Here is a 25,899-nt window from a genome sequence, read left to right as displayed (position 1 = left end):
AGTGTAGTAGCTGAGATTCTTAAGCAAGTCTAGGTATAATTGACGCACATTGCTAGATACCTTGCTGCAAGACCTTATACATAGAAAAATACGTATTTTTAAAAAAATTTCAATCCCTAATGAGAATCCCTAAACCTAACAAGAGAATGACTAAGACATCATTGTAGGAACCCAAATCATAATCTGAATAAATTGCATAAGAAATCAAAAGAATAATAAAGGAGTTTGAAATCTTCTTTCTACAGATGAGTTCAAACTTGTCTCTCCGAAGCTCTCAAGATCTCTCTCTCAAAGGTGGCAGCAAAATAAAGCATCTCGTGTTTCTAAAATCTAAAAGATGATTAAATATCTCTAATACATGATAGGGACTAATATTGCAATAAAGGAGAACTTGGGGCAGTTTTGTAAAACATCAAACTTAAGAAACTCGCCCCTCTTCGTTCATGGACACCGGTGTCGATCGATACCAATATTGAGCCTCGACTCCAGCTTGATCGCCTTTGCTTTATTTACTCCAAAAATCTCTCAAATGCTCCATTATGCTCTCATCCGTGCTAAATGGTTCCTAGTCCTACAAAGACTCAAAAAGACCCTAAAAAGAAAATTCAAAGATTCTAAAAGCACACTTATATCATGGTTCAAACCGTAAAAACCATGATATATCACTATTTCTCTATTGGAGCTCTTCCCTTCTCACTCTTTCTCCATTGGAGCACTTCCCTTCTCATCTTTTTCGCTTTAACCTCCACTGCCTTTGTTAAAGTTTCAAATTTTTTTGCTAACATCTACAAGAAAATATCAATAGTTCCATTACAACACGTCATTTTTGTAAAGAGCAAAGCTCAAAACGACACAACTCTGCAAAAAGGCCTTCTAGGTCCAAGGCCCAACATAACTCCGAAGCCCACAATGATTCAACAGCTACCTGCAGATTAAGACAAAAAGAAAGGATTTACATAAAGGACTAGTACGGCAGTAACGACATAGAATCGGTTTGCCTCACTTGAATCATACGATGACAATGATGCCACATAACATCACTATGCCAGAGCATCAATTATTGAAAGACTCTAGGCTCTAGGTTAAAACTCTTGTAACCAATATAAAAGCAAAGCATAGAGTGTAATGTGGTTCTTAATGATTGAATAACAAAGAAACAATCTTTCATATCTTCTCTTATCTTCTTTCTTTCATGGTATCAGAGCCATGGACGAAACCATGTAACCCTATTCTTCTCCCTCTCTTCACATTTCAAATTGTGTTACTATAAAACTCACCGAGCAAAATTACATCATTTGGAAATTTCTCAGTTTGAATCCTTTCTTCGCACTCAAGCTCTTCTTGGCATTGTCAATGGAGCTGTCCAACCACCTGCTGAGAAGATTCTCATTCGCAACAACAATAATGGCAGAACCGAAGACGTACTCAACCCAGATTTTGAGAGCTGGTCCAGATCTGACCAAGTTGTCAAGGCGTGGCTGCTTGGCTCCATGACTGAGAACGTTCTGCGATTGGTGGTCGGTTCTGCAACTGCTCAAGAGGTATGGGAAACCTTAATCTCTCACTTTAACCGGACATCATCCTCTAGGCTATTTGAGTTACAAAGGCGTCTGCAAAATGCTGAAAAACTAGATAAAAGAATGTCAGATTACCTTAGGAATCAAGGATATTTGTGATCAGCTAGCTTCTATAGGAGATCCGGTTAGTGAGAAAAAGAAGATCTTTGCAGCTTTAAGAAGCTTAGGTCGTGAGTATGAGCCGATTAACACTGTTATTGAGTTCTCAATGGATCGATTGCCTGCACCTACCTACGACAATGTGATATCTTGTCTTACCGGATATGATGACAGACTCCAAGGTTACTCTGTTTCTGCTGATGTCTCACCACACTTGGCCTTCAACACTACGAGGTCGTCTAACTACTCTCACAGAGGACGTGGAAACAGAGGCAGAGGACGCGGCAGTTACTCCACCAGAGGTCGTGGCTTTCACAAACAATTTTCATCCTCCGCAAGCTCACCTCGACCTTTCAGCACAAGTGAGAAGCCATTCTGTCAAATCTGTGGGAAACGAGGACACAATGCTTTCGAGTGTTGGTACAGGTTTGATGAAGAATATCAACAACCATCTCAACCTGCAATCAATGCAGCAGCTTTCTCGGCTCTCCACATCACCGATGTCATAGAGGACAACAGTTGGTACCAGATTAAGATGCAACGACTCATATCACTAGCTCCGTTCAACGCCTCCAACAAACTCAACCATACCATGGGACTGACATGGTAATGGCAAGTGATGGAAATTTCCTCCCAATCACTCATGTTGGTTCCGCTAATCTTTCCACAACGTCAAGTACAATTCCTCTTAAAGACGTGTTGGTATGTCTTGAAATAGCAAAGAATCTACTATCAGTGTCAAAGTTAACTAAAGATTATCCATGTACTGTCACTTTTGATGATGTTGATGTTATTATTAAGGACAAGGCAACGCACAAACTTCTGACAAAGGGAAGGAAAAATAACAGTCTCTATAAGCTGGATGATCTGAAGTATCATATGTTGTACTCTATAAGACAGATCAGGACAAGTGATGAGGTGTGGCATCAGAGACTAGGACATCCAAATCAACAAGTGCTTCAATTTCTCTCTGCAAATAAGGCAATTCAAGTTAATAAAAGTACGAGCAATGTGTGTGAATCATGTTAGCTTGGGAAGAGTTCAAGATTGCCATTTAGTTCTTCTACTTTTCTTGCTTCAAGACCCCTAGAAAGAGTGCAATGTGATCTATGGGGTCCTTCTCCTGTTTCTTCTGTTCAAGGATTCAGATTTTATGCAGTATTTATTGACAACTATTCCATCTATTGTTGGCTTTATCCTTTAAAGAAAAACTCTGATTTCTGTTCTACTTTCATCAAGTATCAGTTCCTTGTTGAGAATTTGCTGCAAACAAAAATTGGAATTTTTCAATCAGATGGAGGAGGAGAATTTATAAGTAACAGATTCCTTACTCATCTGCAAAATGCTGGCATTCAACATTTCATGTCATGCCCTCACACTCCGCAACAGAATGGGATAGCGGAAAGGAAGCATAGACAGCTAGCTGAAATGGCGTCACCTTAATGTTTCAAAGTGCTACTCCACATAGTTTTTGGGTGGAAGTTTTCTTCACATCGAATTTCCATTGTAATTTGTTGCCAACAAGTGCTCTCAAAGATCACAAAAGCCCTCATGAAGCTCTCTTTGGTAAAACTCCAGAATACTCTGCTCTAAGAACCTTCAGATGTGCTTGCTTCCCCACTCTATACCCAAAACAAGTTCGATCCAAGGTCTCTTAAGTGTGTTTTTCTAGGCTATACTGAGAAATACAAAGGATATAGATGTTTATATCCTCCAACTAGGAGGGTTTATCTCAGTCATCATGTTATCTTGCTTCCCTTCGCCAGCACATACAGTTATCTCCAACGGTCCTCACCTACACCTTTGTATGGTGCATGGCTCAGAAAACTTTCAAATGCCTCTGAAATATGTGATCACTCTGAGACTGTTACTGAAATTCCAGCTTCTGCAATTTCACTCATTACAGCGGTTGCTACTACTGATGCCACTAGTTCTACTCCAACAAGTACAGTGCTTGAATCGCCACTTGAGGTTGTTGATGGGAGTACTGAGTGTACGACAAGCATTGACCTTGTTCCTATAGGCAAGAGCTCCCAATCAGCAATCTCAAATGTGCATACTTCAGACACAAATGATGACCTCAGTGGCAATGTCGATCTCAATGCTCCTGCAGAAGCTTCAACTCATCCCATGACCACACGATCAAAATCAGGCATTTCAAAACCGAATCCTCGATATGCTCTTCTTACACACAATGTATCATATCCTAAACCTGAAACAGTAACAAGATCTTTAAAGGATCCATACTTGACTGCAGCAATAAATGAAGCAATGGATAACTATAAAGAAGCAAACACCTTCTCTCTCATCCCTCAAACTCCAGATATGCATTTCAAAATGGGTCTTCAGAGTCAAGCTCAATGCAGACGGCTCACTGGATAAGTTTAAAGCTAGACTCATTGTTCAAGGATTCAAGCAAGAAGAGGGCATCGATTATCTAGAGACATACAGTCCAGTGGTCAGAATAGCAACAGTTAGAGCTGTTCTCCACTTTGCAGCTATCATGAACTGGGAAATCAAGCAAATGTATGTAAAAAATGCATTTCTCCATGGAGATCTTACCGAAACAGTATACATGAAACAGCTAGCCGGATTTGTTAACGAGGACTTTCTCGATCATGTGTGCCTCTTAGATAAATCCCTCTACAGCCTAAAACAGTTCCCAAGGGCCTGGTTCGACAAGTTTAGTAACTTATTGCCTGATTTTGGCTTCACTTGCAGTCTAAGGAACACTTCCTTGTTCGTCTATTTCAAAGGTAAAGACATCATTATGTTACTGCTTTATGTCGATGATATGGCAATTACAGGAAATTCATCAGCGTTACTCTCAAATATGCTTGATGAGTTAAGCAAGCAGTTCAGAATGAAGGATCTTGGAAAACTCTACTATTTCCTTGGCATTCAAATCCAATATCATGAGAATGGTCTGTTCTTGTCTTAAAGAAAATATGCTGAAGACCTCCTTACTGCAGCAGCTATGTCATTTTGTTCCCCTATTGCCACACCTCTCCCTCAACAACTCAAGAAAACACGACAACAAAATGTTGAATTTGCTGATCCCAGATACTTTAGAAGCTTGGCAGGTCGTCTGCAGTACCTCACACTAACAAGACTTGATCTGCAATTTGCTGTTAACTACGTCTGTCAAAAGATGCATGCTCCATCTGTCTTGGACTTCAATCTCCTCAAGCGAATTCTCAGATATATAAAAGGCACTACAACCACGGGAATTTTGTTTGACAGAAATACAAATTCCAAGCTGCAAGTATACAGCGACAGCGATTACGCCGGCTGTAAATCCACTAGTCGCTCCACTGGTGGCTTCTGTACCTTTCTTGGAAGCAATATGATTTCTTGGTCTTCAAAAAAACAAGACACAGTCATGTCCGAGGCAGCCTCTGAAACTACTTGGCTGGTAACTTGCTTCAAGACCTCGGTGTTTCTCTCCTCAACACCAGAACTTTACTACGATAATTTTTCAGCAGTATATCTCATAACAAATCCAACCTTTCATGCTCGCACAAAGAACTTTTCCACGCATTATCACTATGTACGTGAGCAAGTGGCTTTTGGTAAGTTAATCGTCAACCATATCCCTGTTGATCTACAGCTTGCAGACATATTTACCGAGTCTCTTCCTCAATGGCCGTTTCAAATACTCAGAACCAAACTTGGCGTTGGTGTTCCACTTACTCCAAGTTTGCGGGGAAGTGTAAAGAGCAAAGCTCAAAACGACACAACTCTGCAAAAAAGCCTTCTAGGTCTAAGGCCCAACATAACTCCCAAGCCCACAATGATTCAACGACTATCTGCAGATCAAGACAAAAAGAAAGGATTTGCAGAAAGGACTAGTACGGCAGTAACGACACAGAATCGGTTTGCCTCACTTAAAACATACGATGACAATGATGCCATGTAACATCTATGCCAGAGCAGCATTCATTGGAAGACTCTAGACTCTAGGTTAAAACTCTTGTAACCAATATAAAAACAAAGCATAGAGTGTAATGTGGTTCTTAAGGATTGAATAACAAAGAAACAATCTTTCATATCTCCTCTTATCTTCTTTCTTTCAATTTTAGCAATATTTATAAATGGCACATTTGGAAATTTACCTCTATGGCGTCATCCTTATCTTTAAGGCTTTGATTTTTTTTTCATGTGATCTACTACTTCTTTCTGAAGTAAATTATACAAAACACCTGGGACATTGTCTTCAGTATTTGGTGCTTGGTGGCTTCTCCTCTGAATCTTCTTTCCAGGTAGTAGGCGATTCTGCTTCTTTGGATTCGTCACAAGCCTCGTTGAATGAATAAATCTCAGGTCCATTTAAGATTGCTTTGCCTCTATCTAATTATCTTGTGCCTCCATCAAATGACTTAGATATTTCTTTAGTATTCTTCAATACCGAGGTGGAATTAAAGGAATTTCCCATCAGTGTTTTCTTTGACAAAAAAGTTACGCAATTTTTTGTAAATTATCTGATCCACCAAGTGACTGCCTATGAGAGGGTCCATTACTCATGCTTCTTTCCTCTGGTTTGTTCCTAAAACTGCTACTTGAGGTGCCTCTCAGCGTTTCTTCAAGCACTTTCAGTCGTAGTTGAAACTTGTCTTTGAAATCATACAAACAAATAGTTTTACTTTAACTCAGTTAAACAAGAACCAATAGTTGAAGATGCCTAATGCATGAAGAAAATGAATATTTTTAGTTGTGCTTCAGATTTAGCAGCTTGATCTGAAATGGCAAGTTTATCACGAAATCGCTGCATTTAGAGATCTCTGTTTTTCTTTTCTTTTGATTGACAATCAATAATGTGTGTGTATTTTTTTGTTTTTCTTAAGAAAGAATTACTCAAATGTTATCCAAAAGTTGGTTTATTACTCATGTTTATAAATCTTTTGAAAATTACTCAAATGTTTAGTGCCTTGGGTGTAATTACAATTTACCCATTGGGTTTTGTTTTTTGATTTTGTTTTACGATTTCGATTTTGTTTTTCAATTTCCGGCTGAATGTGAGTTTTTTCGATGATTTACGGCTGATTGTCGCCATTGTTAATGACGGCTGATTTGTTAGATCTATTCGATTCGATGGCTGATTTACTTTTTGTTTGATGTTGCGGCTCAGTTATTTTAGGGTTTACGGCTGATTTGTTAGATCTATTCGATTCGATGGCTGATTTACTGTTTGTTTTATTTTGCGGCTGAGTTGTGACTGAGATATTTTGTGCTTTAGATCTGAGTTATGTGTTGTGGCTGAGTTATGTTATGCTTTGTCTATGAGTTTGTTTTATGTTATGGCTGATTTATTTTATGATTTACTTATGAATTATATTATTTAACAGATGTCGATGGTGAATATTTCTGAAGAACAAGCAAGGGATTACCCCCCAAGACTATTCGCTGAAGGAAACTCTAATATAGAGTTTAGAGATATTAATACCAATTTCAGGATGAGAGAATTCCCTCAAATTAGGGAATCAATAGGACAGGACGCGTGGGAAAAAATGAAGGATGTACCTATTGGAATAATCTCTAAGCTAGTTGATAGCCAATTCGTCTGGTCTGGTAAGGTTGTACATTTCCTACTATGTAACCAGTTAAGGGTACATAAGAAGGAGCTTTGGTTTGTTGTCGGCGGTTAACCTATCAGGTTTGGGTTGAATGAATTTCATTATGTGACGGGGTTAAACATAGAGCCAATGCCTACTGAACGGTTTGAACTTGAAGAGGTACACAAAGAGTTTCTCAGACTTTTGAAAGTGCCTGGTGGGGCAGGTCCAACGCTACTTGAACTCAGGGAAGCATTAAAAGTGTGTCGGGGATGGATTAACCTTGATCATCGTAAATGGTTGGAGCTGTTGCTTCTTCAACACATTGGACTTTACGGTTTGCATCATAACTCTAGAATTCCATATGAAAGTTCCAAAAGAGTTTTTGATGATGAAGCAATGAAGACGTATCCGTGGGGTCGGTCAGCATTTGAAGCTCTGGTTGATTCCATAAAGATGTTGAACCCTACGGGAAAGTCGTACACCCTTAGTGGGTTTACACTCGTGTTACAGGCTTGGGCGTATGAGTCCATCAAATGCTTTGGAGAACGGTTTGGGAATGCATCAGCTGAAGATGATGCCATACCGTTGCTTCAATGGGGTGGACACCGTATACGTTCAACGCTGGAAACCGTAATTTCTGAAGATATCAAAGCGTTTGGTGAGGTAAGGTTTTGATTGTGTTATGATAGACTGATAGTTACTGACTGGGTTATTGTTTAAATTATGGCTGAGATATGGTTTACTAGTGGTTGAGTGATTGTTTAGTAATGACTGAGTTATTATTTAGTATAGTAATTGCTGAGTTATGGTTTAGTGAAGGCTGAGTTATGTTTCAAGTATGGCTGAGTTATGTTCAAGATGGCTGAGTTATGGTTTAGTCATGGCTGAGTTATGGTTTAGTGTTGGCTGAGTTAAAACTTACTGATGGGTTTCATAATCTCTTATGTTACAGCTGCGTGTGAGAAAAATGGTTATGAAGGAAAATGGCTGCAAGCTATTTCATTCGTGGCCAGATCAAGAAGACGACCCAGCAATTGATCGCCTGATCGAAGACATACATATGGATAAATTTGTTATAGGTTTTTGGGATGTTAAGGGGAGTGATAAGAAGAAAAAGAAAAAAAAAGTTGAAGTAGTTGTTGAGTCTGAATCTCCTCCCGCAAAGAAGCGGAAAGTCCAGAAGATGAAAGTTTCCAACAGTCAGGGTGGTGAAACTAGTGAATGAGTTGCACAGGAGAGGAAGAAGAAAGGAAATAAGGTAAGTGAGAAGGAAGATGCTGGGGAAGATGGGTCGGTTAGAACTATCTTCGAATTGATCTCTAAGTTAAACACAAGGTTTGACACCGTTGATACAAACATTGAAAATGTATCGCTGAATCTGGAGGTTTGAATAAGGGAGAAGCTGGTGCAGAAGCTGGTGCAGAAGCTAGTGCAGAAGCTGGTGCATAAGCTGGTGCAGAAGCTGGTGCAGAAGGTGCTGATGTTGATGATATTACAGACCAGTTTATTACTGAAGCCAACTCACTTGAACCTGAATCTGAGGATGATGAGGAGGAAAAGATTAGGCTTGATAGAATTAAAGCTTTAAGGCTGGAGAGTGTTAAGCTGTCAGCGGATGGGAGTGCATTGAATACGCAACAAGATCATCCAAGCTGGATTTTCCCTTATATTGGAGACAACGTACTGACGTGCATGAGGAGAACTGTTCACCTGGACCTGGAATATATGATCCTCTAGCACCTGTTGATCCGGTCAAGTTGCAGAAACTTTTGGAGTTCCTAAAGAGCGCCGAGTATGACCCTTTAGACCCTTTTGCTTAACAAGTTAATAACAGCTTGTTAACATTATATTAACTTGTGTTTATCTGTTTGTTAGGAATATTCCGTTAGGCAAAGGCGAAATCGAAATTGAATTCTATAGGATGCTAATCACCGAACGAAAGGACTGGCCAGTGAGACCAGAAAGAAATGGTACCTATGGGTGGCTTACTGATGAAGTATGTTTATCTTAATGTCTTAGTTATTTTTGTTGTTGTCTCACTTATATTACATTATGGCTGCGTTGTTGTTTACTACTCAGTTTTCTGTTGTACAGCACATGGGCGCGTTTATGAGAGTCCTTAGGTGTAGGTACAAACGAAATCCCTTCCCATTCACAACAAACGCATTGCGTTTATAGACCTGTGGTTCACCAGTGATATGATTCGTAGTCTACAACAGTTCCAGATTAAACCCAAGTTTTTTAAAATGACTGGCAATAGTTATGAAGGTTTAGTTAAAGGTTTGTTACCAACAGATGAACCGACTAATTTAAAGTGGATTGAAGATGTGGATCACCTGTATATTTCTCCACAAACTGGAGGCGATCATTGGGTGGCGCTGCACGTGGATCTGCTTAGGGCGCATATTGATTGCTATGATAGCATCGTGGGACAAGTAACCGAAGACAGTGAGCTTTATATACTGAATGCTTGTAGGGCGTTTACGCGGATGATTCCAGCAATGATGAACGAGAATGTTCCTCAAGAAATTCGTACACCTACTTTCAAACAGTTTACCTTCAGGAGGAGGACAGTCTCCAAGGTCCCGCAAAACGTACAGGTTGGTGACTGTGGCGTGTACGCTTTAAAGTTTATAGAATGTCTAGCGCTTGGTGTGTCTTTCGATGGAATCTGTGATCAAAACATCCAGGGTATACATGTTAAAATAGCAGCAGAAATCTACGATGAGTCACCTGATTTTATGAATCAGTTCACGTTAAAAACATTTGTATTTCTTTTGGTAGGACTTGCACTTGGATATGTAAAAAAACATTTGGATTTCTTTTGGTAGGAATTGTACTTGGATATTGAAAAAATTCGGATTTCTTTTGGTAGGAATTGTACTTGGATAAGAAAGTCCTTTGTTTAGTATCTTTTCAATGTTACGGCTGAGTTATGTACTTCACACGGCTGAGTTATAATTAAATATTAAACTAACATATATGTTATGGCTGAGTTATATATTTCGAACGGCTGAGTTATCTACTTCGTACGGCTGAGTGAGCTATGGCTGAGTTATGTACTTGGTACGGATTCGTTTAGTCTTTTGTGCCGTGCCTCGATATTTCAAAAAGTGTTGTTGGGGAAACCCAAACAATAATTCTGTGCCTGCTCAGATCCACACGCGTAATAAATTTATAAAGTTAGCTTTTTCACAATATATTATACAAAATAATTAAAAAAATTGAACTCAAAATTCGAATAAAAGATCTAAAAATTCTGACAAAGTGACTAAACATTAAAATGTACAATTGAATTATGAATATTACAATTATTATAACCAATAAAAAGTAATAATTATAGAGAAATATTGATTTTTACACATTCTCAACAAGAATGTGTAAAACATACAACACATGACGTTTAGGGGTTAGGGTTAGGGTTAGGGTTGGAGTTTAGGGTTTGAGATGTAGGGTTCAGATGAATAACATTATTTGATTTTTTGTTTTGGTTCTAATGTGTTTTAATGTGTTTGCTTTAAGGTGGTAATATGGATATACTAATATTATTACCAGTTGAATATTTTTTTTTTAAATCAAAAATTTTTGGTTATTTCCGGTTATGGGTCGGTTATATTAATATATAACAATAAATAACCCAAAATATATTGTAATTAAGTAGATTAGCCTAATACAGCCGAAATTAAGCCGAATATATCCGAAATTAACCAAACATACCAATTCAAAAATATCAAATTTGAAAATTTATTTTATTGGTTTGGTTTGGTTTAGTCGGTTATTTAGTCATTCTAATTTGAGGGTTGGCTGAGATATCGTTTATGACGGCTGGGTTATAATTAATCATGACTGAGTTATTAAAATAGATTGATAAAACACCACAATATAGAAAGTTCATATCAATTCCAAATAAAACATAAAACAACGGAGCTTGACTAATCTCACAGATACTTGTTCAAGCACTCAAACTTCTTCTCCAGCGCGTCATATTTCTTTTCCAAATACAAGATCATTTCTTCTTGAATCTCGATGCGCTTCTTGGCTGCATCCAAGTCCTGCTTCATCTCATTCTTCTCCTCCTGAATAACCCTAAACTCTTCGCGCACTGCATCAGTCCACCACTTCCTGAAACCGCAGCCTTGACCGGGACCCTTACAAATAGTACATAATTTATATTAGACTACAAAAAAAGTTAGAAGCAGAACACGAAACTCAAAAATAAGAGTACAAAAATCTTTACATCTGTGTTGTCATACAGACAACTGAAATAATGTTCTCCTCTCGTGGTAGGATCATTAGAAGTGGCAACGAGAAGCACCGCACCAATTACACCCGACTGGAATGCCCTTGTCACGCCTCCGGATTTTGCCGTACCTCATTTTCATATTTATTTCATTACGATTCAGCTCCTACAGTTCCACAAACACAATATTAAGATAATGCTTTGAGATTTCAGATAGTCCAGAGATCTACCTTAACTAGTGCTTCAGAAGCAGTTTTCTCATCAGTCCTGGAGTTGCGGCCGTAGATATCTCTGTTTGCCATCATCTTGACTCGATTACTGAAGCAATAAGTCACAACAAATCCCATAATTTATCTAAAACAATATATCGAACGACGTCGTTTGACAGTAATATACTTGAAGGCTGAGTTGTGTTCTTTATACGACTGACTTAGGATAGTCAGTTAAATTAACAACTATGTTACGGCTGACTTATGCAACGGCCATAATAATGGTGTTACGGCTGAGTTATCCGACGGCCATATTAATTTATTTTATACCCGCTCGGCAATGCAAAAAGTGTTGTTGGAGAGACGCAAACAATAATTATGTTTCTTGTTATCATCCATACGGGTAATAAATATATTTTAAATGATTTATTATTAAAAACAAATTCAAAAATTTGAATTCAAATTTTTGAATTTATTTTTATTTATTATTAAAAAAGGGGCCAGTAATTTGACTAAGTAGTGGCTGATTTATTGACTTAAACGGCTGAGTTATGAGATATTTGTAAAATAAGGTTATTATAACTCAAAATTAAAATTTAGAATGGAAAAATGAATATTACTCTTATTATAACCAATAAAAATAATAATTATAGACAAATAGTGATTTTTACACATTCTGATCAAAATGTGTCAAACATACCAAAACATGACGTTTAGGGGTTAGGGTTAGGGTTAGGGTTTAGGGTTTAGGGTTTAGGGTTTAGATGAGTAACATTATTTGTTTTTAATATAACAGTTTGGTTTTGGATCTAATGTGTTTGGATTAAGGTGGTAATATGGATATACTAATATGAGTACCATTTGAATATTTTTAAAAAATTTTGAAATTAATTTTTGTTAGTCTGGTTATGGGTCGGTTAGATGAATATATAACCATAAATAACCCAAAATATATTGTAATTAAGTAGATTAGCCTAATATAACCGAAATAAGCCGAATATAACCGAAACTAGGCAAACATACCAATACAAAAATACCAAATTGGGAAAAATTATTTTTTTGGTTCGGTTCGGTTTAGTCGGTTATTTAGTCATTCAAATTTGAGGGTTGGCTGAGGTACCGTTTATGACTGCTGAGTTATCTTTCCAAAATCGACAGTTTCAATGAGAGGGAAAGTGAACAGTTTTTAAACTGCGAAAAAAAAAAACTCTATGTCCCTATCGTCGGCAAAAATCTCTCTCTCTCTCGACGAACCCTAATTCCGCCGGCGATAATCTGTCTTTTTCTACTCTCTTGCCGTCATCTCTCGCCGTCATCTCTCGCCGTCATCTCTCGTCGTTATCTCTTGCCGTCTTTGCTCGATATCCTCATTCACTCTTTCTCTCTTCGTCGTCGCTGTCTTGTTCGTTTCTGTCTAAGCCGTCTCGTCTTCGAGTTCTGGTATGTGTCTTCCTCTTTATTTTTGAGTTACGGCTGATTGTCGCCGTCGTTGATGGCTGAGTTTGGACTGAGTTATCTTATGCTTTACGGCTGAGTTATGTATTTGTGGCGGAGTTATTATATGCATTGCGTTTGTCATATGTTATGGCTGATTTATTTTTTGATTTACTATCAGATGGCTAAGGATATTTCTAAAGAACAAGCAAGGGATTACCCCCCCCCCCCCAAGACTTTGGCCAGAAATGAAGTCTATTCGACATACTAAAAAAATTAACACCAATTTCACGATGTTAGAATACCCTCATATTAGGGAATCAATAGGACAGGATGCGTGGGAAAAAACGAAGGATGTACCTATTGGAATAATCTCTAAGCTAGTTGTTAGCCAATTCGTCTGGTCTGGTAAGGTTGTATATTTCCTACTATGTAACCAGTTAAGGGTACATAAGAAGGAGCTTTGGTTTGTGGTCGGCGGTCAACCTATCAGGTTTGGGTTGAATGAATTTCATTATGTGACGGGGTTAAACATAGACCCAATGCCTACTGAACGGTTTGAACTTGAAGAGGAACACAAAGAGTTCTTCAAACTTTTGAAACTGCCTGGTGGGGCAGGTCCAACGCTACTTGAACTCAGGGAAGCATTAAAAGTGTGCTGGGGATAGGTTAACCTTGATCATCGTAAATGGTTGGAGCTGTTGCTTCTTCAACACATTGGACTTTATGGTTTGCATAATAACTCTAGAATTCCATATGAAAGTGCCAAAAGAGTTTTTGATGATGAAGCCGTGAAGACTTATCTGTGGGGTCGGTCAGCATTTGAAGCTCTTGTTGATTCTATAAAGATGGTGAACCCTACGGGAAAGTCGTACACCCTTAGTGGGTTTACACCCGTGTTACAGGCTTGGGCGTATGAGTCCATCAAATGCTTTGGAGAACAGTTTGGGAATGCATCAGCTGAATATGATGTCATACCGTCGCTTCAATGGCATGGAAACCGTACATGTTCTACGATGGTATCGGTAATTGCTGAAGATATCAAAGCGTTTGGTGAGATAAGGTTTATATCTGGTTGAGTGATTGTTTAGTAATGGATGAGTTATGATTTAGTTATGGATGAGTTATGGTTTAGTGATGGCTGAGTTATGTTTTAGTAATGGCTGATTTATGTTTTTGTGATGGCTAAGTTATTATTTACTGATGGCTCTCATATTCTCTTATGTTACAGCTGCGTGTGACTAAATTGGTTGTGAAGGATGATGTACGCGAGCTATTTCATACGTGGCCAGATCAAAAAGACGAGCCAGCAGTTGATCGCCTTATCCAAGACATACATGAGGATAATTTTGTTAAAGGTTTTTGGGATGTTAAAGCAGATGTTGATTTTGACTCTCCTCCCGCAAAGAAGCAGAAAGTCAAGAAGGTGGTAGTTTCCAACAGTCAGGGTGGTGGATATGGTGAAGGAGCTGAACAGAAGAGGAAGAAGAAGAAGAAGAAGAAAGGAATAAAGGTAAGAGATATGGTGTATAGTGAGTTTATATTATATGTAATCTTTCGTTAGCTTGTTTACGACGGTTTGTGTATATGTTTCAGTGTGCTAGTGAGGAGGAAGATGCTGGAGAAGATGTGTCGGTTGGGTCGGTTGGAACTCTCATTGAGTTGGTGTCTAATTTAACCTCAAGGTTTGACACCTTGGAAAAAAACATTGGAGATAGAATAGAAAAGAGGATGAATGAAAGGTTTGAAACCAGGTTTGGATCTGTTGAGAGTGATCTCAACTAGATGAAAGAGCACGTGCTTTCCTTGGGTGTTGGGCAAACTGGCCAAAACACTTTTGATGAGTGGTCAAATTATAAAAATTTCAAAATAAAGAACCTATTACCAGAAGACCTTCGGGATAAACTGTTGACACCAAAAAGTCCACCAGCAGTTCCAGGAAAAATGCAACAACACTACTCTGTCAATAGTCCTCCGGTAATGTCTGAATTATGTTAATGTTATGGCTGATTTTCCATAATGTTTAGGTTGAGTTATCATTATCTTTAATTGTCTTCGCTATGATATACAGGTAGGTGGCAGTGGTATGGCTAGGGTTAGTAGGAATCTGAATAAAGAGTTTGATAAAGATGATCCTCTTAATTTTATTGAGAAGTCTCCAGCTGCTACGAAACCAATTCAACGGCCTAACACGAGAAAAAATGCCAAAGATGAAAAGAAGGACAAAGAATTAGATGCAAAGAAGGCCAAAGATGAGGCGGCCGCTACGAAGAAGATCAAAGAGTTGGCGGCAAAGAAGGCCAAAGATGAGGCGGCGGCTGCAAAGAAGGTCAAAGAGTTGGCGGAAAAGAAGGTTGAAAATAATCCGCAAAAGAGAAGAGGTAGAAAGAATACTAAGCCTACTCACGTCAGTCCGTTGCAATATGTAGAACCTGTTGCCGCAAAAGAGAGAGTATCCGAAGCTGGTGCAAATGTTGGTGCCGACGCTGCTGACAGTAGTATATGTGATATGACAGCCGAGATTATGGCTGAAAACAATATCCTTGAACCTGAATCTGAGGATGATGAGGAGGAAAAGATTAGGCTTGATAGAATTAAAGCTTTAAGGCTGGAGAATGTTAAGCTGTCCTCGGATGGAAGTTCATTGAATAAACTACAAGCTACACAAGCGAGGATTTTTCCTTATATTGGGGACAACGGACTGACGTGCATGAGGAAGAACTGTGTACCTGAAGCTGGAATATATGATCCTTTGGCACCGGTTGATACGGTCAAGTTGAAAAACCTTTTGTAGTACCTAAAGACAGCCGAGTATGACCCTTTAGACCCTTGTTAATCATATCTTGTTAAAATTATATTAACCTGTTCTTATTTGTCTCTTAGGGATACACCATTAGGCAAGTCAGCACCAAATATTGAATTCTATAGGACTCTCATCACCGAAAGAAAGAACTGGCCAGTGAAGAATGGTACATTTGGGTGGCTGTCTGATACAGTAAGTTTAACTTGATGTCTGAGTTATTCTGTTTACGGCTGAGATATAATACATAATGGCTGAGTTACTATGTTTACGGCTGACTTATATTACATTATGGCTGAGTTGTTGTTTACTAATCAGTTTTCGGTTTTATAGCACATGGGCACGTTTATGAGACTCCTCAGTATTAGGTACAAACGAGATACCTTCCCATTCCTCAACAAACGCATTGTGTTTATAGACCCGTGGTTCACCAGAACGATGGTTCGTGATCTTAAACAGTTCGAGATGAAACCCAAGTTTTTTAAATTGACTGGCAATAGTTATAAAGATTTCGTTAAAGGTTTGACTTCACAAGATGAACCGACTAATTTGAAGTGGATAGAAGATGTGCATCACCTGTATATTGCTCCACAAACTGGAGGCAATCACTGGGTGGCGCTGCACGTGGATCTCATCAGAAGGCATATTGATTGCTATGATAGCATTGTGGGTCAAGCAAACAAAGACAGTGATATTAGAATGCTGAATGCTTGTAGGGCGTTTATGCGGATGATTCCAGCAATGATGAACGAGAACGTTCCTCACGAAATTCGTACACCTACTTTCAGTCAGTTCAGTTTCAGGAGGAAGAGTGTCTCCAAGGTCCCTCAAAACGTACAGGTTGGTGACTGTGGCTTGTACGCTTTAAAGTTTATAGAATGTCTAGCGCTTGGTGTGTCTTTCGATGGAATCTGTGATCAAAATATCCAGGCTATATGGGTTAAAATGGCAGCAGAAATCTACGATGAGGCACCTGAGTTTATGAGTTTAGTTTAAATAATGCATTATGTCCTTCGTTTCGTTTCTTTTGTTAGTATATGCATTATGTACTATGATATGTAAAACATTTGGATTTCTTTTGGTAGGAATTGTACTTAGATTTGTAAAACTTTGATTTGTCTATTTTCAAAATTATGGCTGGTTTACGGTTAAGTTACGACTGATTTACATACTTCACACGGCTGACTTATGAAATATTTGTAAATTAAAATTATTATAACTCAAAATTAAAATATAGAATGAAAAAATGAATATTACAATCATAATAAGCAATCAAAAAAAGTAATAATTATAGACAAAGATTGATTTTTACACATTCTGATCAAAATGTGTAAAACATTCAAAACATGACGTTTAGGGGTTAGGGTTAGGGTTTGAGGTGTATGTTTCATATTTCCAACATTATGGGTTTTAATATAACAGTTTGGTTTTGGTTATATTGTGTTTGGTTTAAGGTGGTAATTTGGATATACTAATATGATAACCATTTTTCAAATTTTAAAAAATTTTGAAATTACTTTTCGGCTATTTCTGGTTATGTGTCGGTTAGACAAATATATAACCATAAATAACCCAAATGTTATCCAAATTAGGTCGATTAACTTAATATAACCGATAGCAAGCCAAATATAACCGTAATTAACCAAAAATACCAATACAAAAATACCAAAAGGGGTAAAATTAGTTTTCGGTTTGGTTTGGTTTGGTCGGTCATTTAGTCTTATACTGTAGTAATGGCTTAGTTAGAGTTTATGACGGCTGAGTTATCATTTAGGGTCTTCACAATAATATGAAAATGTATTCTTCTTTCTTTCTTGGGTCTTTCGTTCTGTCAGATTCCTGTTAAATTATCTAACTAAAAAAAAATCTCGATATCACAAAAAGTGTTGTTAGGGAAACGCGAAAAATCACTAATTCGGTGCCTGCTCAAATCCACACGCATAATAAATTCATAAAGTCAGTTTTTTATATTATGAATACATAATTTATTATGAATTCATAATAAATTCATAAAGTGAGATTTTTTCATGCATTTTTATTTTTTGTAAAAGTATTTGTCCGAAAATTGAATATTAAATTATTATAACTTAAATTTAAATTTAGAATGGAAATATGAATATTACTATCATTAAAACCAATAAAAAGGGATATTTATAAACTTAGAGTGATTTTTCCACACTTTCTAATTTGAGTGTTGGCTGAGATATATTATTCAAAGTGTTACGGTAAAGTGATGGCTGAGTTATCCAATTTTGTGGTTGACTTATTGAACTTTATGGCTGAGTTATCATTCCGTAATGGCTGAGATATCGTAATAATGACCGATTTATATTAATATGAAAGTACAACATAAACGAAATCAAAAAAAAAACACAAAATCATAGTTCGTAGTTCATAGTTCATGAGTTCATATAGAAGACGACACAAAAGTACAATGAAAATCACTTTTTGAAACCGACGTCATCTGTGCCAAATTCTTCAAACATATCAACCAAATCATTCCAAACTATGCTAGTCAGCATCTCGGGTTTATTGTCACCACTCGCCCATATCCTCTTGAGAGCACGCATCTGGGATCTGAATAATGTTCTAGCCACCGAATTAAACTGCATCCAGACCGTTAAAGTATGCTTTGGATCCCACGTGTATTTACGCTACAATTAAAGAAAAGAAACGATAAGAGTATAGAATAATATCAATATGGTGGTTTGTTTTATTGATCTTACCGCGAGGAGGAGAAACCACCGTCTCTTAAAGTGGAAGGGAATCAAGCGGTACGTCGGCCACGCATGGTGCTAGTTGTTTAAGTATTCTTCCAATCGCGATAGAGAGAACGTGAAGGAACTTGAACCACGTAACAGTGGTTTTGTCAACCCAGGAACCCACACCAAGGTTTAGAACCGGAATATTCTCCCGACCAGTGGCGCAAATGATCGCTTCGACATCTCTAAAAAACTGTCCATCGATGTGAGGAACAACTTCCATGTCGATAGGAAGATGTAACTGATAGACAGATCTGTGATTTAGGAGAAGATAAAGAGAAACAATAGAAACGAAGAATGAGATGAAAGAGATGAAAGAGATGAAAGAGAGTCAGACATATGAATGAGGAGAATATAAAGGAAAAACAATAGGAAAACGAAAGGTCGCGTCTATTATTAGGTTAACTTATGGTTTCCCGCCAAAATATCGCTTTACAGTTGAGTTATAATATTTACGGGATAACGAAAGGTCATGTTATGGCTGAGTTATAGATAGTAATGGCTGAGTTATCACAAGAAAAATTTTGAAGGTAAATGAATGATATATATGATTTGACGGCTAAGTTATAATATTTACGGGAAAACAAAAGGTCATCATCCAAATAACTTTCTTGTACTCTGGTCCAACCAAATAATATACTATTATTCCATCTCTGTATATATACAAGTATTCCCGTAACTTTAGTCTAGTACCTCTCAACTACAAACTAGAATAAAATTATTGTTTACAACACTATGTCCGCTCGAGCATCCAAGATGCCGGATCTCCCCGACGATGTTTCATAAAAATCGTTTCCCTTGCTGCAGAAGATCGATGGTGGTCACTTGGTTCTATTTTAAGGGCTGGTCATAGGGGAAAAAATGCAGTTTACAGTAAAGAAGTTTTAAAGACAGCTGCTATCTATTGCCTTTGTAATGATCCATCAGAAATCAACACATCCAATGCCCGTGATGGTGGCCTCCAAATTGAAGGGCGGTACAGGCCTTTCTTCGTCAAATGCTTTGACGTCGGCAACCCCATTGCCATTTACTATGAAGGGCTAAGGGTTGTGGCTGAGGATAGAGATATCCAGCGTGGGATTGATATTCTCAGTTGTATTGTACCGGCCGATGTTTATGCCACCTTAGCATGTGGGGTACTAAGTATTTGTCAAGGGAATGAGGTTATGGCCGTCCACTACCTCCAGCTGTTTGATGCACATCATTATCCTCTGATGTCTACGGGTGCCATGATAACTGGTAATGATTTTCTGTTTGCGTTATCTCGTTATAAGACGGCCCGGAAAAACTCATATACAGCCTCCGTTCGCTATCCTGACAGCCCGCCACTCCATTCACCCGCTTGTGTTGTGCTGTGTTATTTAGATAACGGTCTCCATCCTCTCAACTTTGGAGACAGTTATCAAATCATGTGCAAAAACTGTTACCTTTGGTGGTTGTCCCTCAATGTCTGTGAGATCTTTTAGGGTTTCCAGCAGTGATTTCCAGTTTTACCTTATCAACTCGTGATTCTAAAGTCTATTTATTTTAAAATTATTATTTTTCATTTCTTAGGCGAGTATCTTTTTTAATGTATTGAAGGTCCCTGTTATCCACCTTTTATGCTTCCACATTTTAGTATCTCCTATCATTTATCGGCTGAGTTATAGTAAAGTTATGGCTGAGTTATGGTATTTAAGGGAAAACGAAAGGTCTCGTCAATTCATATAACGGCTCAGTTATAGTGATTTATAAATCCGTAATGGCTGAGATATCATAATACCGGTAAAATGGTGTTGTCAAACTGGTGTTAGTTGCCTTGATATCGTAATACCGCCAAATCATATATAACTTATGGCTGAGTTATAGTGAGTTTTGGCTGAGTTATCTCAAGAAACGATATGAAAGAAACAATCTGATATATATGACTTTACGGCTGAGTTATAATATTTACGAGAAAACAAAAGGTCTCACCGATTCATGTGACAGCTGAGTTATAGTGATTTTTTAGGGACGCGTGGCAAGAAACATTGAATGTTTGCACGGTCTTTTAGAGTTATTCTCGGGACGCAGTGGAATCAATGGGGGTTTCGTTCCAAGTTTTAGTATAAATAGGGAAAGGGTTGGAAATGTTCAGAGCATTCCAAACTAGAACGAAACTAGCAAAGATGCTAGTGACTACCCGATCTGCATGGTTGAAACGAGCCCGAGAACTGACAGCTGCTGGAACTAGCGGTTTTGATCTGAATGCGTCGGATAATGCCCCCCCCCCTCAAGAGGAGACGGAGACATCTTGATCCCGTGAACTCGTTCCAAGTTTCAATGTCGTCGAGCCTGAAGGGGATCCTTTGCAAAAGGAACTCTGAATGTATCAAGATTGCCGCAAGAGACTTGGCGCGTATATTAAAGCACTTTGTCTTAAACTCAAGCAAGTCTTTTGGCTCTGCCGATTAAAAGGGACTATTCGAGTCCTGGATGAGCTCATCGCCGAAGGTTTTTTTCTAGCAAAGTGGCGCATGACTTGTCTACTTGCTGAGCATGCCTCGTGCGAAGAATAGGTCTCCCGTATGGTGGTGCCCAACTTACCCGAAGGTGATTACGAACCTTTGGGAGAGTCTGACTTCCCGCACATCACGGACGTCTGGGCCTACCGAGCTTGCCTGGAGAGGCTGAGGCGGTACGTCAACTATTTGGAGTCAACAGACCATTTCTTCAGCGAAAGTCATGACGTAGAAAGTCCATGTGCCTTCTTGGAGGAGATGGTGTCCAAGGGCTCTGAAGTGCCGATGGAAAGGCTTGAAGCCTTAAGGCGGGATCGTCAGATCTGGCGATCTCAACTGAGCAAGCTGGTGATGGAAGAACCGTTGGAGTCCGATCTATCCGGTCCGGCTCCCATTCTGAGACTTCAGGACCGTCCAGAATGCTAGAGACGATAGCCTTCCCATAGTAACTAGTTCACTGATAGGATGCTTGTCGCTTTTTTTTTTTTTTTTTTTGGCAAATTGCCGAACTGAAATTAATCAATTCGAATTTAATGGAAAATGAAAGCTGAGTTATAGTGACTTGACCTCTCTGGTGTATATAAGACTTGACAGCTGAGTTATAATATTTACGGGAAAACGAAAAGTCATGTGACAGCTGAGTTAGATTGAGTTATGGCTGAGTTATCACAAGAAACAATTTGAAAGTAAATGAGTGATATATATGACTTGACGGCTGAGTTATAATATTTACGTGAAAACCAAAGGTCATGTGAAGGCTGAGTTATAGTGAGTTATAATATTTATGAGAAAACGAAAGGTCATGTGACGGCTGAGTTATATTGAGTTATGGCTGAGTTATGAGAAGAAACAATTTGAAAGTAAATGAGTGATATATTGTGACAACCCGTCTCGTTGACCCCACTACCCCACCGCTAGCTTGCCCCCATAGGCCCGAAGCTGGCCCTGCAGGGCATCGATCCTAACCCCTCACTGGGCAAATGGAACTATCAACTGGTGGCAACTTGTCTGTGGGAAGGTTGTTAAAGGGTGAGGGACCAGGGTTCGAGGAACGCCTGATGCACCAATAACCTACTGGTGGATTATGTGAGTTAATCCACAGTGATGGGTTAGGATCGATGCCCTGCAGAGCCAGTCTATGGGGCCAACTAGCAGTGAGGCTAGTGGGGTCCACGGACGGTTGTCACATAAAAATCGATTTTTATGTGATAACCCGTCCCGTTGACCCCACTAGCCCACCGCTAGCTTGCCCCCATAGGCCCGAAGCTGGCCCTGCAGGGCATCGATCCTAACCCCTCACTGGGCAAATGGAACTATTCATCCAAATCCACAGTAGGTTATTGGTGCGCCAGGCGTTCCTCGAACCCTGGTCCCCACCCTTTAACAACCTTCCCACAGGACAAGTTGCCACCAATTGACCTGCAGGTCAATTGGTGGCAACTTGTCTGTGGGAAGGTTGTTAAAGGGTGAGGGACCAGGGTTCGAGGAACGTCTGATGCACCAATAACCTACTGGTGGATTATGTGAGTTAATCCACAGTGATGGGTTAGGATCGATGCCCTGCAGGGCCAGCCTATGGGGGCAACTAGCAGTGAGGCTAGTGGGGTCCACGGATGGGTTGTCACAAAAAACAACCTTCCCACAGGACAAGATCAATTGGTGGCAACTTGTCTGTGGGAAGGTTGTTAAAGGGTGAGGGACCAGGGTTCGAGGAACGCCTGATGCACCAATAACCTACTGGTGGATTATGTGAGTTAATCCACAGTGATGGGTTAGGATCGATGCCCTGCAGGGCCAGCCTATGGGGGCAACTAGCAGTGAGGCTAGTGGGGTCCACGGACGGGTTATCACATATATATGACTTGACGGCTGAGTTATAATATTTACACAAAAACGAAAGGTCATGTGACGGCTGAGTTATAGTTAGTTATAATATTTACGAGAAAACGAAAGGTCATGTGACGGCTGAGTTATAGTGAGTTATGGCTGAGTTATCACAAGAAATAATTTGAAAGTAAATGAGTGATATATATGACTTGACGGCTGAGTTATAATATTTATGGGAAAACGAAAGGTCATGTGAAGGTTGATTTATAGTGAGTTTTGGCTGAGTTATAGTAAATTTATGGCTGAGTTATTAAAAGAGATTGATAAAACACCATTAACAACAACATTAGTTTGCTTGGAATCCATAACCATTAACAACAACATTATGGGAACATAATCGCATCATACAACCAAACACAAAATCCTGCTACACTAGCTCATCCTGTTATCTTAAATAGACCAAACATGATCATATAACCAAAAACTATCACAACTATCATCATCTTCATCCTTGCTTTCAATTCTGATTTTGCATCTTCAACTCTCTCAAATAGCTCTTTCTCAAGCTCCATTTGCATCTTCTTCTCAATCTCCATTTCCATTTGAAGTTTTACAGTTTGAACAGAGAAAGACTCTACCTCATCCAACAGTGCCTCATCGACCCACTTGAAGACATGGTCATCATTCATAAGCTATCAAGGTGATGGAGACAACAATTGGAACAAGAACAGATTCAACATAAACCAAATCAACAAGAACAGATTCAACATAAATTAAAATAGACTCTACCTTCTTCGCAGCTGCATACCCAGTACGGAAGTATCGTCGACAAGGATTTGACTCTGATTTCTAATTTTTTGCCACGATTGCTTCTCCACACCAACATCTCTTAGGCACGCCAACAACTGTACCTTGTCCTCTCTCTCAGACATTTGATGCACAACTCGAATCTCCAGATACATTGCTCATGATTCCCAGAACTTAATTTACGAGAATTTGATTTTTTAGGGTTTAAGCATTCGACATTTGGGGATTTTCGTTTTTAAGAAGAAGAACATCACTCAGGTCAACAATTGAAAAATTAGGTTAACTTATGGTTTCCCGCCAACAATTGAATATAAAAATTATTAGGTTATGGTTTTTCGCCAAAATATCGTTTTACGGCTAAGTTATAATCATTACTGGAAAACGAAAGGTCATGTGACGGTTGAGTTAGAGTGACTTATAGCTGAGTTATCACAAGAAACAATTTGAAAATAAATGAATGATATATATGATTTGACGGCTGAGTTATCATATTTACGGAAAATCGAAAGGTCTCATCGATTCATGTTACGGCTGAGTTATAGTGAGTTATGGCTGAATTATCACAAGAAACAATATGAAAGTAAATGGCTGATATATATGACTGAGTTATAATATTTACGGGAAAACGAAAAGTCTCGTCGTTTCATGTGACGGCTAACTTATAGTGATTTATAAATCTTTAGTGGCTGATTTATCGTAATACCGACTGAGTTATATTAATATGAAACATTACAAAAAAAAAAAAAAAAAAAAAAAAAAAAAAAAAAAACAAGTTTAGAGTTCATAAAGAAGAAGACACGACATTACAATGGAATTCACTTCTAAAAACCGATTAAGAGGAGGAGGAACCATGAGCTTTTAGTTTATCCCAATCAAGAGGAGGAGGAACCACACACTGGTCGGCATCGGCCGCCGCAATCTCTCTCATCTCCTCTAACCTCTTGTGCTCTGTCGCTAAGTCGACAAGTTCTCCACCCAAGATTTGATTCAGTTGGGATAGTTGAGCGTCGATTAGTTCCACTTGATGCATGAGGATGGTCTTCTCTTCCTTCTTCTTTATATGCTCATCCATTATACGCATAATTTCTGTGTAGCGACGCTTTGTCTCCGCCTCGGCCGCGACTATTATCTGAGTAAAAGTTTCGGACACGGCCAATAGTGATTCCTCTTCCCACTCATAATTTGCATATCTTGCTGGTGATATTGCTTCGTCTGCCGTGTGTTTTTGACGTCTACTGGAACCCTCTCCGTCCATAGCTCGGCTATCAAAATAAAAACAACCGTCATTAACTGATAGGTGCAATGATCGGAAAATATGAAATAGATTAGAGGGGATGGAGAGGAGACTTACATATGCAATGATCGAAGGAAATGCTATATATTGTACTTGGATGTAGAGGATATTTATAGGTGCAATGATACAATGAATAAGAAACCAAAACGAAGGCCGCGTCTATTATTAGGTTAACTTAGGGTTTCCCGCGAAAATATTGCTGAACGGCTGAGTTATAGTTTTACGGGAAAACGAAAGGTTTCGTCGATTGATGTCATGGCTGAGTTATAGTAAGTGATGGCTGAGTTATCACAATTAACAATCTGAAAGTAGATAGCTGAAATATATATATTACTTGACGGCTGAGTTATAGTATTTATAGGAAAATGAAAGGTCTCGTTTATTCATGTGACGGCTGAGTTATAGTAATTTATAATTCCGAAAAGGTCTCGTCGATGCGCCTATTACAGGATTAACTTATGGTTTCCTGCCAAAATATTGCTTAACAATAAAATTATTAGTCTATTTATTACCTCTCAACTACCCATTGCTTTGGGGTAATATGTGAAGCGTCACTTTGGTTCGGTTATAAATACGCGTTGAAGGGGTAAGAATTATGTATTTATGAAGCCGAATGGGTACTTTTTGTAAACCAAAGAGACGCTTCATGTATTATAAATACTTTTTGCTCTTGACTTACATATCAAACCTTTGTCTCACGAAAACGTATAAATCATCTCTCAGAGTCGACAAATCCTATAACCTTCTTCCTTCAATCCGTCATAAATGGCCCATTTTTCTTCAAGCCATCTAAGGTCTGGGTTGAAATATTTAAA

General features: G+C 38.7%; 1 pseudogene; it reads right to left on the bottom strand.

Annotated features, from left to right (window-relative positions):
- Window positions 1-665: 665 nt before the first annotated feature.
- Window positions 666-6,447, bottom strand: LOC147944778 (microtubule-associated protein 70-1 pseudogene; annotated as a pseudogene).
- Window positions 6,448-25,899: the final 19,452 nt, after the last annotated feature.

This window comes from Camelina sativa, chromosome 5 (assembly GCF_030686135.1).
Source record: "Camelina sativa cultivar CO46 ecotype springtype chromosome 5, ASM3068613v1".
NCBI classification, from domain to species: domain Eukaryota; kingdom Viridiplantae; phylum Streptophyta; class Magnoliopsida; order Brassicales; family Brassicaceae; genus Camelina; species Camelina sativa.
Note: the sequence above shows the minus strand (reverse complement) of the source record. Positions and strands in the feature narration are given on the sequence as shown.